At 46.9% G+C, this 15,201-nt stretch overlaps 1 protein-coding gene across 8 annotated transcripts in view; it reads left to right on the plus strand.

Annotated features, from left to right (window-relative positions):
• Agap1 (ArfGAP with GTPase domain, ankyrin repeat and PH domain 1) overlaps positions 1–15,201 on the plus strand; it is a 459,873-nt gene that overhangs the window by 346,934 nt on the left and 97,738 nt on the right. The gene's annotated exons all lie outside the window — the stretch shown is intronic.

Genomic DNA, 15,201 nt, shown 5'->3' on the forward strand with positions numbered 1-15,201 from the left:
CCACTGCCACCCATCCCAAGCTCCAGCCTAGGGACCCAAGCAAGAGTTTCCCTAACTAGTGTCCTAAAGTGCATGTCATGTAACAGATAAGTCTCAGAACATGTCACACGTTTTCAAATGGTGTTTGTTCTTAATGTCATAGCAGAACTGAAAGCCAGTTCTCTCTACAGCTGCTCACATGCATTTCAGTCACCTACACACATGATCTGTGCCTAAAGCTGGGGAGCAAGCCTGCAGTAATCCAGCAGTAGTGTGTTCAGCTAATGGGGGCATTGGAAGGAATGTGGAAAGTGACCTTCGGTGACTTTCTGAGCTCATGGGGTCATCCAGTGGGTGCTATGCAAGCTGGGATAAGGTGACTCTATCCTAGCAGACAGACAGATGGCAGCTTTGGGGATAGCTCTGTAGTGCTTGCCTTCTAAATATGGGGAACTGAGTTTGAGCCCCAGAACCTGCCTACATAAGCCAGTCATAATGGTATGTGCTTGTAATCTTAGCACCAGGGAAGTAAAGATAAACATATCCCTGGCATTCATTAGAAGGCCAGCCTAATCTGCTTTGGCAACTTCCAAGCCAGTGAGAGACCCTGCTTTCGAAACAAGGGGAAAAAGGTGTACAGTGCCTAAGCAATGATGCCCAAGGTTGTCCTGTATCCTCCACATGAGCATGCCTGTGCATACAGGTACCACAGAAACACATAGATTGGAAAGTCACAACAGTGTCTCAAGCTAAGCTGGATGAGTGGGCAGCATATCTTCAGAAGTTTTGGATGGGTCTGCAGAGACCACCCCTCAGTTCACTGTCAGTTTCTAATAGAAAGTAAGTTCTAATAAAGCTGTCTGTATAATTTTCCCCTAGAAAGTGTTAACCTGCCCCACTGCCAGTATGTCATTTTTATGAGGCCTGTATGTCTATGACATATGTTTTCCCCACATTTTAATGTTCCTTTTTTTTTTCTTTTCTTTTTGAGTCTGGGTCTCACTATGGAGCCTCAGCTATCCCTTAAGCTCACAATCCTCCTGCCTCAGCCTCCTGAATGCAGCCTGTGTACATCACACAGCACGTACTTCTACAGTCAGATTGTCTGCTAGCACTCTACCCTTGACCCCCATTTGTGGTCTCTAGGACTCTGTATTCCTTAGGTGACAAGAGCATGAAGTCTGACAAGCAATGTTGCCCTCCGAATTAAAGCCAGTTTTGTAAACACTTCTGTTAACAATGCTGTTCGGTTGTGAGACTGTGTTTCTAGGGACTGGAGATGGAGAGATGGATGGCTCAGCAGGTAAGAATACTGGCTGCTCTTTCAGAAGACTCAGGTTCAATTCCCAGCACCCACATGGCAGCTCACAACCATCTGTAACTCCAGTAACACAGATATTCATGCAGGCAAAACATAAATGGACATAAAATAAAAATAAACGCTTTTAAAAATTTAAGAAGGAAAAAAGCATGTTTTCTGTTTCTTACTCTGGGGTGGCACTGACTGCTGGTGCCCTCAGGTACCCCCTATTCATGGCCTCCTGTTTCATCTTTGCCATCTGAGACACACACAGTGCCCCAGCACAGGGCTTCTAAACCCTCTTCTGTACTCATATCCACCTGAAAAAGGGTTTTGCAGCCCCAGGTATAAAGAGATATAAAATAGGTATTCAGATCTATAAATACTAAATTTATTTTAAAATTATTCTTTTGCATATATATAATTTTTATCATTTATTAAAGACAAAAGTGGGGCTGGAGGGATGGCCTAGATGCTAAGAGCACTTGCTGATCTTCTAGAGAACCAGAGTTCTGTTCCCAGCACCCATGTTAGATGACTAACAACCACCCACAATGACAGCTCCGAGGGCACTGGCATATACATAGCATGTGTGTGCGTGCGCGTGCGCATGCGCACGCACACCCATAAAAAACAGCATTTTTAAAAGACAAAGGCACATCTGCATGCCCATGAGATGGATGCTTCTTTATTTTTGCATAAAAAATTAAATCTCAGCTGGGTGTCAGATACCACAAGATGTAGAGCATCTTCAACATTTTTCAGACTTGATAGATGTTTTGATTTTATAATCATCAGGGCTGAGAATGCCACTTTGCATAAATACATACTACAAAATAGCAGAGTGTGTATAGGGCCATTTCCGAAATTGTTGGAAACTTTGTCCCAACCCTAAGCCAAAACAAAATGCTTTGAACGATCAACCCTAAGCCAAAATAAAATGCATTGAATGATCTTATTCTTAATGAAAGTCAAGTCAGTAACTTCCATGGTAGTCTTTAAACCCAAGCATTCAAACAGTTTTCAGAGATGGATTAGTTTGATACGGACACTCTGAGGAATGACTATAGGAAAATACTAAGACTTTGTTTTCTGTATGTCCCTTATATTTTTATAAGAGTACACTGTAAACACTGCAATCCAGAAAAGGCCATTGTCTGGGGTCCTGGATCCATGGTGTAAGAAGCTAGACTATAGCAAGTACCTGCCAGGTAGTTGGATGCTCTCTCTGCCTTCCGCTTTCCATGATGTTTGACAATCTAACATTTTAAGAGTATAAAAAAGATAAAATCCCATTGATAGCTAATTCGGCCAGAACCGTAGGGGGAAGGCTGGTGGTGTGCTCAGGCTGGTTGGTACAGATTTCCCGAAGGGACTCTGGAGACATGAGGAAGGACCTGGAGAGGAAGTGAGTTGGGGAGGGCAGCGTCCCTGGCAGGTGCTGTGACCTTCCCTAGAGGGATGGGTGCAGTTCAGCCGTGGTAGCCAGAAGTCAAGGAAGTGCCTGACCTGCCTCCTCATCTCCTCCACCCTGTCCTCAGGGTAAGTGACCGACAGCCAAAGGCCTGCGCCTCAAAGCTGCTAGCCCCACACGTCTGCTCCGTGGGGCCTCTTGCTCAGCCCTGAAGAAAGCTGCCTGTGGTCCTCTTTCACCCAGGCCACAGACCAGAAAGAAGCCTCAGAGAGCTAAGGGGTAGGCTGTGCGTGAGTGGAGCCCCGGGACTCCCGCAGGCCCCTGGGTGCCATCCCCAGCTGCATGGCAAGAGCTGCTCCATAGGCTTCCTGGGGTGTTTCCCTCTGCGGTTTCTGCAGTCAGAAATGCAGGCTGAAAGACTGTGTCAGTATTTGTGCGCTGCTTCAACTTAAGGAATAGTGCCCAACTGGTACCTTAGTGAGACACAAACAGCCACTCTAGCTCCTGTGCCCTCAAGTCTTTCTTGGGGATGAACACCAATGCAGTCTACGCCACGTGGCAGAAGATGCCTTACCAAGCTTAAGTAGAACAGCTGTTATGATGTTAATACTGACACATATGTGTGCAGATGCTATTGATTGTATGCTACCCTAAAAACATGTATGCAGACCTGTTGATGGTATGCTGACATAAAAACTAATAATAAAGTGAATCAAATGAACATGGTAAATTACAGAAGCAGAAACTGTAACTTAAAAAAATCTTTGTATTGGAGCTCCAACTTGGCAGTTATATCTAGTGATTAACCATAGATTTGCGGAGATCGAGCCCCTCCCTAGGCTCGTAAGTAACTATGGGCATCAAAGGAATCCTAAGATTTCATGTAGTGCCCACCCCATCCTCCACCCTGCCCTGTGAAGGCTTGGAGATGGGTAAGGCGATGTCAGGACAGTGGACTCACCATTTCCCATTGTGTGGTGTTTCCTTTAACACATAGATCCCTAAGAAAAGTGGGGGCATGCCCAGTGTCTCCATACCCTAGACCCGAGCCTACCAACCATAGCCAGTGAAGGGCGTGGCCACTCCCCAGACAGGAGCCTAAGTGCTGCTGTGTGCTGTCAGGTTTGTACAGTAGCCACATGTCAGGAGTCTCCCACAGCTCGGATCTGTTCTTGCCACCTGCACAGCACCTGTGAAAGCTTCACACACATACACATACACATACACACACATGCACACACACATACCCCAAGTCTGTGACACTCTTCCTCAGGGAACATTTACATCCTGCCAGTAATTGAGTTACCAGGAGGAAATACAGGCTGGTCTTTTGAGATGACTTTTTCATTATGATTTCTTGTTCAAAAAACTTAGATTTTTTTTTTTTTATTTCTATTAACTAGAGCATTGGGCATAGGACATTTTCCACAGGTGGCCCAGTGGAAGCCACTGTCTGCTCTCCTTAGCACCTGTTCCCACTCTTGTTCACATGGCCCCATTCCCCGCACCATCACCAGCACTGACTGAAAACACCATCGGTGATCTGGGTCTTCAGATGAGTTTTATTTGTGGAGAAGGATTGTAGAGACTGAGAAAATTGGTTGTATCATTTAGATCTGTATTCATGGACCAATGAGGAGCCTAGACAGGGTAGAAATGGAGCTGTGCCTGGTCATGGAGCCCTGGTAACCTAGGGAATAGTCACATGGGACACAGGGCATGCTCAGTTGATGGAAGATGGCCGTCAAGTGCTAGGTGGCCCTGACTAATCTAGGAAGTGTCAGTGGGACCCTTGCATGGAAGCCTCAAGGAGATGACTTTGGGTTAGAAGGCAGCTAAGAGTCAGACAGTGCTAAGAGGAGATGGCCCCAGCACTGTGGTGAGGTGCAGGGCTGGTCAGGCCACAGTTGGAGACTACGGATTCTGTACCATCTTCAGAGTTCCAGGAGCCGGCTTACAGGTGTATGTCTGGGAAAGCGTTGAGGATTCTCTAGGTCTCTACGACTTACTAACCATGGGCATTGTCTTTGAGTTTGGACACCTCCTGGATTCCTTCCTAACTGTCATCCAACAGTAAGGTTATGTGTCCTTGCTGAAAGGAAGCTGCAGCCCGGGAGCCCTGCTCTGTGGCCCCAAGTCTGGTGCCCTTCCTTAGTTTTACAACGTCCATGCACGTTTGCATCAAGTGCTAATTTCCCTGTTTCCCCGGTGAAGAGGCTGAAGTAGGGAGAGGTTAAGTGGCTTTCTTGTCCAGGGTCAGACCGCTGGTAGGTGATAAAACTGTCTCCTGATTCTCTGCCTTAGACTCTCTGTACCGGGTGGAAAGCGAGGCTTTGAGCTATGTGAAACAGCTTTTGAATCTGGGAGAGGAGCACACTGAAAAGCCTCCTTGAATTTCTCAGAATCCATGGAAAGACACTGGCTTTCATATAGGTCTGAACGTCTAGAAGTTGTGTGGCAAAGATCTCCTTTAAAAATGCAGGACCCATCTCAATGTCCCCACTCTTGTTATACAAGAGGGTCTGCAGAATTCCTGGTGTCCCCCCCCCCCGCCTCCCCCAAGTTCACAGTGCTTTGTGTAAAAGGTCTCAACGGGAATTTATTTCATCCCTTCTCATCCTGCTCCTTTGGAGCTCTCTGGGTCTTTACTGAACCAGTGAGTGGTTGATCCGGAATGGCTATTAAAGGGTTATCCTAGACAAGGTAAGTCACCCACAGGCAGCAGAAAATGAATTGCTCATCCCAGCTGCTCTCACTGAGCAGTCAGAGGTGAGGCCCAAGATGTTGACAAATTCCTTTAACTCCATAGATGCAAAGGTCACCTTCAACTTGGTTTTTCTTCATTCACTCAGAGAAGACCCTAAAATTATGAATCATGTCTCTTTTTTTTCCCCATCAAATATTAAGCAACCACCATGGGGAAACACAATGGATCTGGCACCATTGGAGACACTGGGAGTTAAAACTGAGGTCTGCTTTCTCCCCCAGGGGTTTCAGACCCTTGATATCTCAAAACATCAACTATAAATGGTACCTCCCTAGGGTGTCAGAGGAACACTTGAGAAAGGTGTGGTGTTCAGAGGCATAGCCACATGCCCAGGATAAATGTGAAGGAAAGTTCATCTGACCTGTGTAGAACTTAGTTTTGTGTTTAGTGAAAAGAAATTTTCTCCTGCCTACTTCAGCTTGGTTGTCTTGGGGTAGGTATAAGTTGATGCTTCAGAAGGCGCTTTGCAGAGAAGATGAAGAATTATGCATGAGTGGCATGTGGTTACTTCCCCTCTTTAGGATTATTAGCAAGTAACCTTTAGGCACCATAGCTCTTAGTTCATGCCTGGCCATTCGACCGTGTTGATCGCCATGCTCTCTGGGTGTCAGGGGTGAGCTGGGGGTCCTACCTACCATTAGGTAGTCACTGTTTCTTCTGTTAGGAGAGTTTGACAAGCTTGTGGGTGTCTTATCACAGTGATGTGCATGGCATACACGACTGAAGAAAGTCAGGGCTCAGGACCTGTTGTGCAAATGATGTGGACCCCACTCTGCATGTGTTTTCAGACTTCATTTTGTGTTATTTAGAAGCGCCAGAAGGGGGAGGGTGGGACATTTGTGAGCGGTGACAATGCAGGTATCACATGCTGTCATCTGTCATTCCGTTTCTTCTCTCACCCTTGGGCACACTTCACCAGCCCTCTTGTGTCTCCATGGTCGACAGCATGGAGATTGCATGATCAGTAGTCATTTTCATGCCTGAACCCAGAACTTTCCCTTGTACTGAGCTGGGGTGGGAGGGGCGGGTCCTGAGTCATTGAGTTGTACCAGAAAATGTCAAAAACCAAGAATTCCACCATCCTCCCGAAGATAACACAGAAAGAAATGTAGTGGTTTTGACTCTCTGCCCAAGGCTGCCAGAGGCTGACAGGGTCTTCCCACCCTTAAGCTGTGGGTTCTGGGAGACACCATGGACCCTGATGGACTCACTACCCACACACCAGCTTGGCTGTTCAAAGAGAGTCCTCGGACAGTCACTCCAGCTTCCCAGAGAACAAACCTGCTGAAATGGAGTAGGGCTGAGCTTGCTCTAGACGTTGACATTGTACGTTGGACACAGTTGACTCAAAAGCCATCCTGCGGGGTACAGTACGGCCATCACAAACACACACAAGCTGTAAGTGCCCTCAGATCTTTTGTGGAAGTCAGCAGGTTGGAAGTAAACAAAGATGAGTCACTTACAGCAGGGGAAGCCAGAACAGAGGATTCCCACCATGACAAACCTGCCAATAGGAGAGGTTTTGTGGTCTTTTTGTAAGTCCCCACAAACTAACGGGGTTAGCTTCAGGACCATGAAAGTGCATTGAGCACCTACTGGATGCCAAGTGCTGTGCTTGATACTGAGAGGGAAACCAGAAGAGTGGGGACACTGATGGAGACGGTAGAAGGCAGTGGCTGGTGCTGTGCTACTGATACCCACACATCCTGGTTGCCCGGGAGACTCCACAAAGGGAAACAGTATCCCCATTGCCTTTGAAAGAGCATGGAATGTCTACTCTCCTAAAGCACAAATGTAGGGGAGTTCTGTTAAGTGAAAATGAGGTCAGTCCTAGGAAGTAGCTTTCAGTGTCCTGAGAAGACTGCAGTGTGACAGGACAAGTGGTCAGTTCAAGCTCCCTGTCCCCGGCCACACAGGAGAATAAACTCACCCTTGCCAAACACAAGTTGCAAGACTCCACTTTGGAATCCAGATATGCAACAAGCCTCCACACCTAGCTGTTTGCCTATAATTGGAGGTGCTCTTCCTGCCTAGGGGCCTCTGTCAGTCCAGCATCCTTCTAAAGAATCTGGGATAACACGATTTCTTCTGTCCAACTGGGGGCCCCTGGATCTGCTAGCATTCCACAGTCAGGATCTGGCTTGACGTCCTCAGATCCTGTGGCTGTCACTTAACTCAGTGATGAAGTTGTAACCCCTGGGACCATGGTCACATCTAGGAGAGAGGCAGCACTGGTTCTCATGGTGATACCCCTCTGCTTACCGCTTTCTTCCCAGGCATCACCTACTTCCTGCACCTCATCTTATCTCAGGCCAGGGACTTTTGAACAAATCATGATGGTCCCCTCCCAAATCATGGGATCCATTGTCAAGATACATCCTCAGACACCAACAAAGCCACAGCGAGGCTACAATGTCATCCCTGTGGATAGTCAGAGATGGGGGGTCCTTCTGTTTTACAAATGCAGACAGAGGTTCAGTAGAGTAGTGCTATGTCCCAGACACAGATAGGGAGGGACTAAGGTCAGAGGCTCTGTTAGGCCTCTGTCTATGTTTGGCTTTGTGCCTCATTATTCTCTTGGGCATAACCCCTAGAGCAGTGGTTCTCAACCTTCCTAATGCTATGACCCTTTAATACAATTCCTCATGTTGTGGTGACCCCTGCCATAAAATTATTTTCATTGCTACTTCATAACTGTAATTTTATGGCAACCCCCATGAAAGGGTTGTTGAACCCCAAAGGGCCCTGCCCTCTATACCCTTGACTTGCTCTTGAGACTAGGAAACAATCCTTCTCAAACTGGATCTCTTCCTGGCTCGCGTGCAGACATTTCGTTTTCTTGTATGTGTTTGCCCTCTCTGATATGGTCAAAGTAAAGGCCCAGTTCACTACTCAGCTGCTTTGCAGGCAGTTAGAACCCAGAGGATTAAACACCGGCTGACTTATGGGGGCAGTCTCTTTCGGTCTCTTCGGAAACATAATCAGTTTTCGTGTTTGGGATAACGCTTGTTCTTTTTGTTGTTCTGGATGAAGGGAATGAGCATTTCAAGGACAGTTTGAGGTTAGCAGGCGGCGTGGAGTGATTGGTTGAGCCCTCTGTCATTCATAGGAGTTCTGCTTTGCTGATTCAGGTCTTCATTAAAGACCTGTGTGCCCTAGCTCCAGATCTGATGGTGATGACCTCTTGTGTTACTGAGATGTCTTACTTGTCCTCTAGAGAAGGCATGATTCAGGGTGAAGTGCAAGTTTGTTTGGCGCTCTTCCTGCCTTTCAACTACACCCTTTTGTCGAATAATAAGCACCAGGTATGACGCCATGGGCGTATCTCCCATGAAAGAAGGGAGGACAGTGGAAACTTCAGCAGCAGGCCGCGCCTGCACACACACCACTTCACTGGGCCATCTTCAGTATGCAGGAGATGGAGAAAATTGGCCATTTGTCTGTGGGGTAATGGGCTTTGTGCAATATGAAAATCTATCAAATGGTTACATGCAATGACTTTATATCAGAGTTCATGAAGAGCGTGCCTACTGCACACAGTTTAATTCTATTTAATTTTTTAAGGGGGTAAAAAGCAAAGGGAAATGTTTTAGTTTCTCTTAAGCTGATTTTTCTCGGCTTTTTCTCAAAAGTGCCTTTCTAGTTACCACACAGTGATATGATCATTATCCGCCACCTCGTCGCCCTGCTGCCTCTGCATGCAGTAAAATACAAAAAGGGAGAGAGAGAGAGGGAGAGAGAAACCAGGGGAGCTTGTGAAGTATGACTCCCCATCCCAAGACTCATTGCCCACGATTCGTACCGCTTGACAGTAATGATCTTATTACAGCACTGTGGACCTTGAAGAGATTTCGCGAGGAGAGTGAAAGGACGGAGGCCCGTGTAATCAAGTGGCGCTGAATATTCCACGCGTTTTTGATCACACACTGATTGGGCACAGTTTTAGCCCATCTTCTAGTCAATTATGCATGGCCCCTGTGCTCCTCGGATAGGCAGGAACATTGATGGCTGTTGTCTGGCTTTGGCAGGCAGCCAGGAGTTTGAAGTGCCTTGCACACACCGTCTTCAGGATAAGTGCTTTTTAGTTGGAATTGATTACCTTTCTTTGGGTTTTGCTTAATAGCAAAACTGCATTTGGAGAGGGCTTCAGGTGAAAAATGGCCGTATTAGCCATTTAGAGCATCCGAACTCCTAGTCAATTTTTAGACTCCCTTCCTTTCCATCTAATTTCTGCTTAATGATGTAATGTTTGCTAATATGTGGGACACCTCACCGTGTTGGCCACCAAGCATGTGTGTTGAGCATGCGGGATAGGTTCAATCACATGGCCATCTCTTGCAGGCTTCAGACAGATCGCAGCTTTGAGGTGATCTGCGAATCAATGTCTGCCTTCCCCTAAGAGTAACTCAAAGATGCTTTTCTCTGCAGGAAGATGGGAGAAATGCTCCTTGATGGAGTTGGCTACCCTTTAGGTGATGGCAGAAGATGTTGTCCTTCTAGTTTGAGATGTGAAAGGATTCTGGTCTTTCTGGCTTTAGCTTGGGGTCCAGGCATATTTGAAAGCTTGGAATGTTTTCCTCCAGGTACACTGTGTTGCCTGGTTTGAAGGCCATGCAGTTAAACAAATCACCACACGTCTAGGAGACTGAGGAGCCAAGAATTTTACTTCCTTCCTCCTATCAGATTCTTACATCTCATTCTTGGCTTATAGATAATTCTAGAACTGTCAGGCAGGAGAATTTCAAAGTTTCTTTTTCAGGTTTTGTGTGTGTGTGTGTGTGTGTGTGTGTGTGTGTGTGTGAGTGTGTGAGAGAGAGAGAGAGAGAGAGAGAGAGAGAGAGAGAGAGAGACCGACCGACCACAGAATTGGACACCACAGAGTAAGTGATCAGTGTAGTGCATTCTGAAAAATATTTTGAAGTCACCAAAAGCGTGGTGTCAGGGAGCCTCCAGTCACTGAGCTGATGTGTGAACTAAGAGCCTTGGCTTGCTCCACTGGGTATCTCAATAACTTGATTTGACTCTTCCTAATGAGATAAATCGGAAGCTTTGTTCTTTTACTTGGTTTTCATTTGGGTCTTTCATGCTGTCTCAGGTGAGAATTGCTTCCCTCTGCAGTCAGCCCAGCAAAAGCCGTGATGTACTCTAGGCATAGCTCCCAAACCTGCCCTTGGAGAAACCACCGGAAAGCAAAATAATGTCCTATCAGAATTTCGATTCGTTGATGCCTCTTTAACAGAGAAAATCAGTCACAAAATGAGAACTCTGTTGACAGTCCACTAGCGGTAGGGTTGCAAACAGTTGCTGAACTTTGCTGTGTGCCAGGCACTGCTGTTAAATGAGTACTGTGTGTCCTGTCATAATCCCTGAGTGCCTGCGAGGTAGGTACTCTTATGCCTGTTTTTATAGCCGAGGAAACCAAGGGTCGTAAACTTTAACTGACTTGCTCAAGGCCACAGACGTAGCGAGTTCGGACGCACCACTACTCTGCTTACAGCTTACAGCTGCCTCCACAATGACCTTCCCTTCTGGGAAGACCATGTTTGCCCTTCCCTTCAGATCTTGCCTTACCTAACACTCTTGTGGATTCAGTTCATACCAAGGAAAGGATGATCAAAAGGATGTTTCCCCTCCGTTTTAATAAGTTAATAGCCAACCTCTCAAAAACGTAATTTGACCCGTGACTGTGTATCAGCAGATGGACGAAATGTGGGTTATTTTACCTCACTGGGTGAATCCAGTTCCCAGGATTAAAGAGAAGTAGAGAGCTGGTGGACCCGAGGGAGCAGTTTACTAAGTGAATGCAGAACAGCTTATGACACTCTCAGAATTCCTTCGACCCAGTCTCACAGTTTGAGATCTGTTAGCTATTTTCTTGATCCTTCTTGGCATTAACTTAGTCTTTTGGGAACTGTAGTGATGTGATCTGAGCTAGAAGATTGGGGTAAAGGACCCACCTGGCTACAGGAAGCCTGGCCTTGCACATAGGCTGCAGGAAGTCTGCACTGTGGTGTGCTGGCCCTTGGTCTTCTTGGCCTGAGTGTATATGGTTGTCCCTGCTGGTGGGTAGGGAAGGCGGAAGACAGATGTGTCCAGCTGCTTTCTTCCCTTGCCATCCAAGGCTCAGGGATGGGACATAGAGTTGGTTTACCCATGTTTGTCAAGAATTGGGGGAGGGGGGCAGAAAAGAAATGGCATGGAATTCCAATTCATGGAAGGGAGGAAACAGCCAACCCCACGCCCCCATGCCTACCCCACCACCATCTCTTCATGATTGGATCTAGTCTGTCTTTAACAGGTAACTAGGTTTCTTCCAACATGAGAGTTACCGTTACTGTATCATGAGTTTGCTCGGAGTGGGGTCTCTTCCAGACTCTGTTGTCAGAAGAGTTGAAGGCAAATTGAAAGGCATGGATTTTTAGGCCAGATCTAGTTCCTACTTTCATTTCAAAGTACTAAAAAAATACATTGACTACTCCTCCCTATAATAACCCGTGAATACACTGTAAAACTTTGTTGGGGTTACTTTCTGTAGCTCCCAAGGTCTGCAGAGATGCTGTTAGCTGAGAGAGAGACAGAGACAGAGAACTGTAGTGATTAACCAGATCCTGGGAAACCATCCAGGATGCTGGGGGTGGGGGCAGCCCCCAGAGAAGAGAGAGAAACTGGGTAGAAAACAGGGAGGGCCTGGTGGGAGGGCCAGCCAGCCACAGCTGGAGAGCAAGCCCATCACTAGGCAACACCAGCAGGTGCTGCCAGGGCAGCCTCAGACTTGAGGACACACCTGGCCACATCCTCTGACTCCAGCATTTGAGTCCGGTGTCTGATTTAGAGCTGACCCCATGTTCCCTGTGCACAGCACTTTTTCATTTAACCTCTTTGGTTTCACCTCGTTCCTTAAATTTTCCTCATTTCTCTTTCTCCTTTTTTCCATCTCTACCCCATAAACTTATTTTTCCTCCTTCACTGTCTTTGCCCTTCTCTTTTTTGTTGACTGTTGCTCATGGCAAAGTATGGAACTTACAGTGTGCCACTGAGGCTATTTACCATGTACATTACCAGCAATGACTGGAAGATGCTTTCGGGGGTGGCTGGGAGCCTCAGCCAGGAGCCCTGCTCCATTTCCTGCCGAGGTAGCTAGCCGGGTTTCTCCAAGTATGCATACAGCTCCTACTGGCCAAGAAAGGTTTGTGGATGGGCATACACTAAAATAGCATCAGCTGATACTTTTTAGGATGCCTCACACATTTCCTCCAGTATTCCAGTCTGAGGCCATGTACCTGTGCCGCAGTAGACCAAAAAAAAAAAAAAAAAAAATGTGGGCAGACAGGCTCCTCTCCTTAAGGCCCCTACTCTCAGTACATACAGCCTGAAACTAAGTTTAGCTGACAATCATGTCAGCAAACACAGAGAGTGCGCATCACTATAGGCAAGTTGGGGACTGTAAAGTACGGCAGCAGATGACAGGCACATAGTACCTGGCCCTTTTGGAGGAGGGGTCAGTGACCTCAGATTCTCACACTCAGTCTCATGCATTTATGAGATCGAAAATCTCAGACTAGCCAGGGATAGTGGTACAGCCTAAAATCCCAGCATTTATGGGAGAGAGGTGTGGGGACCAGGAGTTCAGGGTCATCCTCAGCTACCTAGGAAGTTCAAGGTCAACCTATGCTACATGAAAGCTTGACTCAAATAACATTTTAAAAAAGAAAGGAAAGATAATCTGAAGAAATAGACCAGCCTTGTGCTTCCTGGCAGCCTGGCAAATACCAGCTCTTGGAGGAAGAAGGGCATCTCCCCAGGCCTTCATGGATGTGCTGAATTGATTTCTAGTGTATTTCTTCTCTATAATATGGCTTTCGGTGATAGGAACCAGACACAAATTCCAGCAGGACTGGAAAAGTTTTCTCAAAGAATAATGCAGTCTACTTACCTTCTGAAATCTTCAGTCGTCAGACTCAAGCCCTGTGAAGAGGCCATGCCCTCCATTTTGGCTCCTTCAGTCCCCAGGAGCTGTGTCCTAAGACACACTGAAGAAATGTTGGGGCAACTGAAGACTCCACTTTTAATCCTACAGCATGGGGGGAAGATGGTGTGGAGACCTCTCGTTTTCCAGGTGGGGTGGCTGGTGAGCAAATAGAACTTCATTAGCTTAACATCCAGATCCCCGTATAAGATGCATAGATCCTGGGTGAGTGCTTTCCAGTGTTGGGGTACTGTGAGGACCTTATGTCTCCTCTGTGTCCCAGTTAGTTCTTGTCAACTTGACACAAGCTTAGAGTCATCTGGGAAGGGGAAACTCCAGTTGAGAAAATGTCTTCATCAGATTGACCTGTAGGCAAGTCTGTCGGGGCATTTTTTTTCCTTGATTGATGATTGATGTGAGAAGACCCAGCCCACCATAGGCATTACTATCTTTTGGCAGGTTGTCCCGGGTGGTATAAGAAAGGTAGTTGTGCAGGCCATGGGGAGCAAGTCAGTAAGCAGTGTCCCTCCATGGCCTCTGCTTCAGTTCCTGCCTCCAGTTCCTGACTTGAGTTCCTGCCCTGATTCCCTTCATGATGAGTGTAAACTGAAATAAACCCCTTCTTCCCAAGTTGCTTTCGGTCCTGGTGTTCATCACAGCACTAGAGAGCAAAGCAGGCCACAGTAGACTTGTGCGGCACACAAGCCCTCCACTAGCAGCCAGCTGGTAGTGCCCTGCCTTCTGCTCCACTAAGACTCAGCTTCTTTTTATATCACCCAAGTCACAAAACCCGCTTAGAAGTATGTTCTTTGAAATAACTGTGTGGTTTTATCTTCTTCGTTCACCAAGACAATACATGTCTAGTGTGCCCGTCTGTTTTTATTGGCATCTGTCCTAGTCAGTGTGTTTTCCTGTGTCCCTTCCGGTTGATAGCACGTGGAGGCGTTCCCTGTTACCCTCATGCAGCATGATGGAGGCTGTGTGAAGTTTGTAAGGCCCACCTCAGGATTCATTCTTGTCATGCAGATGAAGCCTTTGGTGCTGGTCCTCGTGAGTGATATGAGAGACAGGTAAACAGAAACGTGTTCTTCCTCTCAGGGTTCCGAGAAGTTCATTACCATCACCACCGAATGTGGTGTATGTATGTCGTGTTTACTCTCTAGCTAGCTGGCTTGACCATGGTCCTGACATTGCCCCACTCATTCCCAGCTTCTGTCATGGTAGTATTCAGGCACTACACAGGAGGCGAGAGAGCAAGAAGTCGTGTCCCATGGATTTCTCAGAAGATCATGCTGAATGTATTTGATTTTTTTTTTTCCAACACTAGAACAAGTTGTATCATGTACAGTGGAAGAAGCATGGTGTTTGGAGTATTGCTAGTCATTTAAGCCTTCAGTTAAAGTAGACCATCACCTTCCCATAGTAAGGAAAAGGTTGTGAAGGCATTTCACGGTGCCCGGCAGCTCTGCCTCTCACTGGGACGGACAGCCCTGACAGTCACTTTGACACTACCAATCAGATTTTACCACAGAGATGGGTGAGCACTCCAGACCAGACCGGAAGTCACCTGCACTCTGATCCTATTGATGGTTCTGTTCTCTGCCTCTGGGACTGTTGCTCTCTCTCACCCGGGCCCCAAAAATCCATTGTGCAAATTGATTTGGAGATCAGCCTTGATGAAAGACCAGCTTCGGCCCTCCCAGCCTCAGAACGGTGTCATTAGCCATTCCTGATTGTTTGGTTGTGTGCGCCCAAGTCTCCGCAGCAGGCTTGGA

This window comes from Onychomys torridus, chromosome 23 (assembly GCF_903995425.1).
Source record: "Onychomys torridus chromosome 23, mOncTor1.1, whole genome shotgun sequence".
NCBI lineage: Eukaryota > Metazoa > Chordata > Mammalia > Rodentia > Cricetidae > Onychomys > Onychomys torridus.